An 8,800-nucleotide genomic window follows, 5' to 3' on the forward strand; every position below is an offset into this window, starting at 1 on the left:
TTTTTTTTTGCACATTGAAGCTGTGAACCAAGCAACCATTTGGAAAGACCACGGAACACTGATACCATGAACTAATTCCTCCATATTTCTGAGAAGAGGAAAAAAAAGTTACGTGTTCTCAGAGAGAAAAAGCAAGACTGTGAGGTGAGCTCTCACAAGGAACTCAAAGAAAGTTCAAATGTCAGGACCATACACTGCAACGAAAGGCATTTTATTATGTGCTAATTCCTTAAAAGCCTTTCTATCTAGTAACACCATATTGGTTAAAGAACAAACATTGAGATTTTAGTAACACTGCCATCTCAGACTAAAGAAGCAAAGTGAAGTTCACTGCTTTTGCAGCCTAAATGAGACCAGACCAAATTCTCTTTTCTTGAATCCATTTTACAGGGCAGCATTCTTCCTGTAATGCCCAGGCTCACAGAAGCTACATGTGAAAAAAGAGAAGTCATAGTGAGTTGTTATCTGTTTACCTTTAACTGGTAGTTCTGATTCCTTACTTTGAAGGCAGCAGTATAAGACAAGTGTAGTTTTTCATTCTGTCATCCACCACTGGGGTACTGTACAGACATCTGAAAGTTGCTCTTTGTTTGATGGGATTACCTTTCTCAGATTCCTGAGGATTTTGACTATATGTAAAGTCACTACAGTCTAATGCATGCCAACAGTTTATCCCTCTATAGCACAATGGATTCTCGTTTCAGCGTTCTCCCCTTGTAAACAGGAAATGAATCCAAGAATAAATGATAGATTTCTCCTTTGAAAGGGCATCACTTACCAGTAACTACCATGCTGCTCATGTTAGAGTTCGGGCTATTGAGTACACTGCCTGAAAGAAGTTCGTCAGATCCTCTCTAAAAAGAAAGAGACAGTAAGAGATTTTTTTCCTCTATTTTGTGATTTTTAAAGATGATATTAAAAATGTCAGTTTGACAGGGAAAACCTTTAGAACTTAAGCAAGCATAACCAAACCTATTCAGATTTGGCAGACTTTCTCGTTTCAAATAAGTGCAACAACTTGAAGTCTACACAAAGCAGTATATTTACAAGGCAAACTTTGCAATGAGAGCAGCTTAAGCACAATTGTTTTACCCACCGCCAAAATGCAGCCACCTTAAGACACAATAAGAAGTCCTGAACAATAATTCTGTTCAGCACTTCAAATTATAACATTTTAATCAAATGTTTACTTTATTTCCATAAGATAGTTATTTTAATATTTCATGTTAAATTAAAATATTATATCCAGACTAAACTACAAGGGAAATCTACACAAATAGAAATGATGAGTTCAGCTCAATTCTAACATTCCTATATGAAAAAAAAAAAAACTTGTCTTCTGAGAATACTATCACTATTCAATTTGGGGGCATCCATTTGTCCTAAAAACCTAGGGCAAAAGGTAGCATCTACAGGTGGCAACTATAACTTTAAAATATGACAATTATCAAGTTAATGATCTTTTTGAATAGTAGTAGGCTGCAAAACAGTCAGAGTAGGATTTATATGGAAAACTTATAAGATAACCTTTTCCTCAAATTATTTACAAGACAAATACTTGGCAAAGCTGAAGAAGCATTTGCTCCTTTCTCCCCTACTGCTTTTCCCCTTTTTTTCTTTTTTTTTCTTCTTGTTCTACTCCAATGTTTTTATTTCACACACACACACACACACACACACACACACAAATTATCTTCCACTTAAGAAAAAGAAATTATTAAAAAGGAATAAACCTGACAACCTTTAAATATTTTTAATTAGATCTTTCCCACTTCAAAAGTACTTCCTCAACAGCCTTAACACCAATCCATGTCACTACTAAAGTGCAAAAGAGGAAAGAAACCAATTGCACCTCATCTTTTTAAAAGTGAAAGCTTCTCATTTAGTTATGGGCATTACAACAGTATCTCCATGCTAGGTATAGTGTCCTGCAAAGTACCTCAAAACCAAATTCTAAATTAACCTGAGAATATTGTCCTTCTATGTTGCATAGCTGCAAGATGCATAAAATCAAAAACCTTTAGCATTGTTACACAGTGTTCTGTGTGCATATGTACACAAAAAATGGCACCTGACATCCAGAGGACTTAAGTACTACGTATGCATACACAGATATTAAAGATGTAACCTTTAGCATCAGCTCTGTAGTACCTTTATACAGCTGACAAAAGATTCTTCACAATTAACCAAAAAAAAAGTGACTTGCTTTGAAAATAAGTAATGGCTAGTACTAAGAGGCCTTCTTGTTCTCAGTGCAAAGATATATATCCAATCAGACAGAATTAAGTAAAAATGTAGCTGGACATAACAAAGACGTATGTCAGAAAAGTTATGGAAACTCTATCATTCAACCTATCTTGCTCTATATTGTTAGTATCATACACTAAAAATCAGTACGAATGGCTACACAAACATTCCTTCTTTCTCTCTAATGGCCTATTTCTCTAGTATTTACATAGATAGAGTACTTTGAAGGTCAAGATTGCCAGGACTGCTACTCACTCAGTAATACAACAGTTATTTCTGCTCACAGTTACTCATCCAGCCTTGCTCAAAAGCCCTCATCTCTAGCCTGGACAGCTCAATTCAATAGGCAGAGGCAGCAGAGACAGAATCCATTCAGTGTTAGGCAAATTAAGTTAATTCAGTGGTAGATTTGGTTTTCCTTAATAGGCCAGTCATTAATTTGCAACAGTACAACAGATGCTACACCAAGAGCAGAAACACCCCCAGTACTGACGAATGAATGCTCTTCCCAAACCCTACAGGAACTCCACAAATCTGAAATCTAGAATATATTCCAACTGTCTTCAGCTTCAAGAAGTTGCCTAAATGAGCAACTTCAGACTAGCAGGATGTAAAAATGACTACATAAACTTCTGCCTCCTAAGAAACATGTTACAGAAGCCTGATACATTTCTTAACCCACAGCAGAAAAAAAATCCAAAATCAGCACCAAGCTAAACAGTCAGAGTGGTTACTCCGTTGTGCTTTAGGAGCAATTTTAAAAGTTCTCTTTTCATTCTGAAACACATTCAACATCTCACAATAACATTTACATAGCCCGTTACAAGATTTTGTCATTATACTTGAAAAAGTTACGAATTTTGTTTCAGAAGAATATGCAAGTTTCTTACACTGGCACGTATCATAGACAGCATTTATTTTACTGTTATAAACCAATGTTCACCATGATACCACAAGCATGAGGCAAATTTCTGCAAACTCCCATACATGCTTGCCAAGCTTTTGGTAAAACAAATATATACCTTACAATGCGAGCAGAGCAGACCATCTTACGATATATATATATCATCCCTTTTCCTTATTGGTTTTTAAGCAGCATAGAAACCCCTGTACCTCATTAAATATGTAACTTAAAAAACAGCTATGCAGCAAAAGAAGTCACAATCTACTTGAAAACAGAGTAATTACAGAAATCAAAAGCAGTTAGCTGGCTGTTAATTGCTATTTATTTCAAAAAAGTCTCATAAGATGACAGCTGTTTTACAAAGCAATTTAATATAAGCATTTCAAGTAAGCCAACTGACACTGCTATAATGACATAAGCACCTACAAAATTATGACAGAGGCCAACTTTTTTATTTTTTATTTTTAAAACATCCATTCAGCAAAGGTAGGATTTTATTCAACTTGTGGGTTTGGAGAAGTTTTTGTGTATTTTCTTTTAGAGAGAAAATGGCCAAAAAGGACTCGCACTCTACTTCAAGGGCAAAAGTTGTAGCACTTGTACGTGCATTTCAGAATTACAGCTCACTTCCCAAGAATCTCGTGCACACAGTAGTCTTATTCTCAAGCACACCACTTCCAATCATCAAATCATCTAATGCGAATAAACCGTCAAGTTCAGGTCAATTCTATCGAGCGTTTCAGAAACAAGGAAAACAAGCTCATGTTTTTGAAGAATGTGGTGAATCAAATTCAATAAAGAATGGAAGATTCAAGAGCAATTTTCACTTAGCTCTTTTCCCCATCTTTGTAAGCTGCTGTGCATCAAGCAAGTTCAAGACAGAAGATCACAAACAGATCAACAAAAAAGTCCAAATTTAAGTTTAAAAATAAAAATAAATAAGCCAAACAAACTGAAGCCACCAGATCAACTTCCCTCCCTATCATAGGCTGCAAAGGAAATATCCTACAATAGCAACATGATAGAAACTACTTGAGTATTCATTTTAGCACAAGGGAAAGAAATTGCAAAGGACAAAAGAAGTACAAACTGTTATTGTACACTTTTCAAAGGTCACAGCCAGCCCTCAAGAGCAGAAGTTTTCAATGCCACGTCTGTATTCCTACCAACGTCAAGAAAAACATTAAGCAGTGCTGGTCTTATGTACAACCTAAAACACTGACTAGACCATAGACATTCATGGACTGAATTCAACATTTGCCAAAGTACTGTAGCAAAGTAAATCGGGGAATTGTCAAATTAACTTCTTACAGTCAGCAAACTTTAGATTTTAGAATCAAAGCCCTTTCAAGGAGTGTAACGTTATCACACCCTGCCCACTGTCACTGAGTACTTCTAACAGCATGGTGTGGCAACAGCATGTTAACCTATGGTTCTAACCAACCAATGGAAACTACGCTAACCTGATGTCTTCAGAAAAAGACAAAATAACTTGTCAACTCAAGACTCTGAATATGTATTTCAAAGAAACTTAAATATACATATATAAAAATCTTTCAATATTTTAAATTGAAGAGAGCATTTCTATATTTCAGTTCATTTCTAAGGAAATCTTTCAGTAAATACAGTTGTATATACTTCGGCTCTTCCACAATTCAAATGAACAATTACATTAAGTAACTAGCTTAGCAAATCAATCTTCTAGCTCCCTGCTTTAGCAGTCACTGTTAACTCTGAATTCCTCACTACTGGAATTAATTTTACGTAGCTGGATTCCAGATTCCAACCCCTCCACCCCCCCACAACAGATTACTCGAGACTTCATGCTATCACAAGTTATATTAAGTACCTATGCCATTTCAGGAAGTTGTCACAGTCATACCATCTTCCCAGGCAAATTAAAAAAACACTATTTACAAGTCCTTGCCAACGATTTTCCTCACACTGCAGACAGGATTTAAGTATTTCAAAAATGCCCCAGACCTTACTACAGCCACTACCACCATCCTTTAAAAAAAGGCTACCAAACCACAAAAAAAGACACCAAACTTTTCAATTTTGCCTTGAGAACCACCAGAGAGGTTTAGTCTTTCAAGCTTCACAGTATTTTTGACAACTGTTTATAAAGAGAAATGTTATCAGCTCTTTTTCCAATAATCCAAGGCTACGAAGGCTCCTGTGAGAAGTTACAACTGCACATAACATGACAAACTCTGAATTATCAAAGGCTTATCAGAAGTGTGTGAACATGCAGGCCTCTTCTAACACTACACAAACACTGAACTGATAATACTGGAAAGAATAACCAAATAAACTAACTGCATTTTAAGATGTCATCAGCTAAAATAACTTCTTGGCATCCCATTAGAAAACACAAAAAGGATATTGAAAAATACTGCTTCAACAAATTCTCTGATTTGTAATACACAACATGCAGTTCCAAACCTCTCCCAACGACAAGACGATTTCCTGCCCCTCATCCCTCCCCTCCATATGAGGGAGCAAAGGAGAACCTGTGCACAGGAATATCCCAACAGCTCTGGCAAGCCAGGAGACAGCTCACGATTTAAAGAATTCTAACAGTACTGTAAAATATTTCATTTCTAACAACATCTGGGAACGATTTAAAAGCAAGAGCCAGAAATCTGGCTGTACGGGAGACTGTAATGAGAATTCTAACCTAGACAGCAGCATCCCTCTCCAAGACACACATGTGCAAGCCAACTACTTCAGCATCCAGCAGCTGAATTAACTTTGGGGCATGGATGTTAGAAAGCACAGGACAACACACTTTAAACACCCAAATATGATGCCCTTTTTTTTTTCTTCTCCATTTTATACGTGATGAACAGAATGTAATGAATGTCTTTTTCTTTAATAGGATACATTTCTAATGCAACACTGCATAAATATACTACATAAATACTGCTGGTGAAGAGGAAATACTTGACCTACCTTACTCTCTGCCTTTGCACACTGCTATCAAAACACATACACCAAATTACCTAATGAATAGACTGCTACACCTCTCACATATAGAGGATCACAGAAGACTCAATCAGGACAGGCCAAACCAAGCCAATACATAAAACCCAAAAGAAATTTGCTGCTGTTTCATGGTATTCTGTAAAGCACGTAATTTCAATTATAAGCTTATTATCTCTTCATCAGAACCCTACATATATGGAGTATGTCTTCATGAGCGCTTAAGAATCCTATTACATCCGTTGGCCTTAAATTCCCTGTGAAGTAACAGGATAAAATATGTCTGCGTTCCCATACTTTATCCTCTGTATTCTTTTTCCCCCCTACTTCAATCTTTTTCCATGCTGTAAACAATGTATGGTTGGCTTGGGACATCTCCTAACAATTAACTGAAATAATGAGTCCACAAATATTAAAGTAAGGATGCATCTAGGAAAAAACTAAGTTTGCTTTTTTTTTTTCTTTCAACTATAAGCCCAACACATACCACAGAATTTTCAGAAATTGAGCATGCACAATCAAGGGAACGTGAAGCCTTTAAAACCGAAAGGAGACAAGCCTCCACTTCTGTGAAAAGCCTGCAGACTCTCAATCAAAACAATGTGAAAAAGGAGCCAAAGTTCTCAAAGCATCTGGAAGATGGGCATACTTAAGCAGGCAGCTGAAGTGTTAAGAACCTTCACTTAAACCATGCCACCCAGCTTCGCTTTCAAAAACTCAAACTTTGAAACTGTAATGAAAGACTTCAGTCAGAAATCTAGCCCAAGACCAGTCAACACTTCAAACGCCCTGGATGAAGTACAAAGATCATTTATTCCAGCATGTCAGACTTATTATTCTGCTTTCACCAGCACAGCAACAGTTACTCTGAAGCAGATGTACATAACTGATAGAAAACTGGAACAGGCAAGAATAGCTCACTCAGGAGATACCGTTTGGATATGCTCTTATCTTATCGGTTAGAACACACACGATGGCATCTAGAAGTAAAGTGTTATTCTGTAGCAGTTTCTACAACCCTAAGAGAGCCATGAGAAATGTATTTCCTATCTGACCATCTGCTATACTTGTAACAATGAATGCAAAGTTCCAGTGCTACTGTAAAATCTTTAATGCAATAATTACATTAGGTATTCAAGGAAGAACTGAATCTATGAAAACCTAAAAACAGCTGTATGTATTTGCAGCTTAATAAAAGGCACAGAACATAAGCCTGAAATCAAACATCAGTCCCCATAGTAGGCTGTAAAACCACAACCTCATTTAAACCAACACCACAACCAAAAGCAACAGTCCTACCTTCTCCTTGGCCCTAAGCAGTTTGTTTCTATTGCCCATCCCAAGTCATACAAAGTCTATACTGCTACAAGAGCTTAAGCAGCCATGTCAGACTTGCCCCAAAGCACTAAAGAAAGTCATAAGCGTGTCAGCTCAGCTTCAACCTGGTTAAGTTCCCAAGAAAGGTTTGTGAAATGATTATCCAAACCTTTGTGCCTTAGGTGTGATAGAGGCAGGAAAAACTGGAATGCAGCTTTGTTTGCCTGTGAAAACAGATCTTAGAGCTCTAAGAAACTGGGAAGACATCCTAATGTTGACATTCATCGAGCTCTTCAGACTGGGCAAATGATAACATTTCTCTTCCTGCGGTACTCTCAATTAATACACAAGTCTAGGTGTTCTCTTACAAAGGAAAAGTGACTTCCAATTTGCAACAGACAACAGGAAATTTCTGTAAGCATTCACAGTATAGATCTTCAATACTTTTACTCTCTCTCCACTTTCAGATTTTTCTTTTTAATTGACATAGTACCCAACCATTCTGTCACCTTAAGAAAAAAAGTTACAGAACTAAAAAGAAGGAATTATAGCAGACTTTCCTGAGAACAAATATGAAAGCCACCTCCATCAGGGTCCATTTTAACATCTTTTATAAACAGCAGGTGTCTTTCATTGTATTGTTTCAGTTGCTTTTGCCATCAAGGACATACTTTACATACTCCTGCTGAAGAAATAAATCCAGATGCCAGTTCCAGACTTACAAACTTCAATCACACATCATTCCCACTTCACTGTTAGAATGTTCCGAATATTTCTGCTTACTAGCGCTGCTGTAACAAAATATTGCTGAATATAAAAGTTCAATTGTAAACATTATCCCAGCTAACACAGTTTCTCCAATTCACAGGCAAACAACTTTCATACCACTGCCCCTAGCAGAAACTTGGTCTAACCTACTAACAGCCCAATTAGTATGAGAAACACTGTAGTATTTTACAAAAAAATAAAACAGATCATCACATGGCATCTGTCTGCATAAGTGAATCAATTTCCTATGCTCCCATTGCCCTCCTCTTATCTAAGAGTGATGACCATCAAGGTGAAACAGTAGATCTAGGGAAAAAAAAGAAGGGAAAAATCTACTAAAATACATTTTCTCTTTTCCTAAAGGGAGGCTAAACTTATCTTTTGTTAACTTGTTAAAATTTCTATTATTTCTATGATTCCTTTTTTAAAGTATACTACAAACAGCTTAAATAAAAAGTCACAATATGACCAAAATATGTTTCCACCATAATGAAGCTCTCCATTATTAGTAGCAAAAACTAGTCAGTTTTCTATAATTTCCTAGGAGAAGAGAATCTCTCTGAATTTGAGTTAAAAAAA

General features: G+C 36.5%; 1 long non-coding RNA gene across 1 annotated transcript; it reads right to left on the reverse strand.

Moving 5' to 3' along the window:
- On the reverse strand, window positions 1-1,678 carry LOC109369148. The gene is made up of 2 exons (XR_002117814.2): window positions 779-1,678; window positions 1-427 (listed from the first exon to the last, which is right to left on the reverse strand). It is a non-coding gene; the product is annotated as an uncharacterized LOC109369148 (long non-coding RNA).
- Between the last annotated feature and the right edge of the window lie 7,122 nt (window positions 1,679-8,800).

The sequence above is a fragment of the Meleagris gallopavo genome, chromosome 10 (genome assembly GCF_000146605.3).
Source record: "Meleagris gallopavo isolate NT-WF06-2002-E0010 breed Aviagen turkey brand Nicholas breeding stock chromosome 10, Turkey_5.1, whole genome shotgun sequence".
NCBI classification, from domain to species: domain Eukaryota; kingdom Metazoa; phylum Chordata; class Aves; order Galliformes; family Phasianidae; genus Meleagris; species Meleagris gallopavo.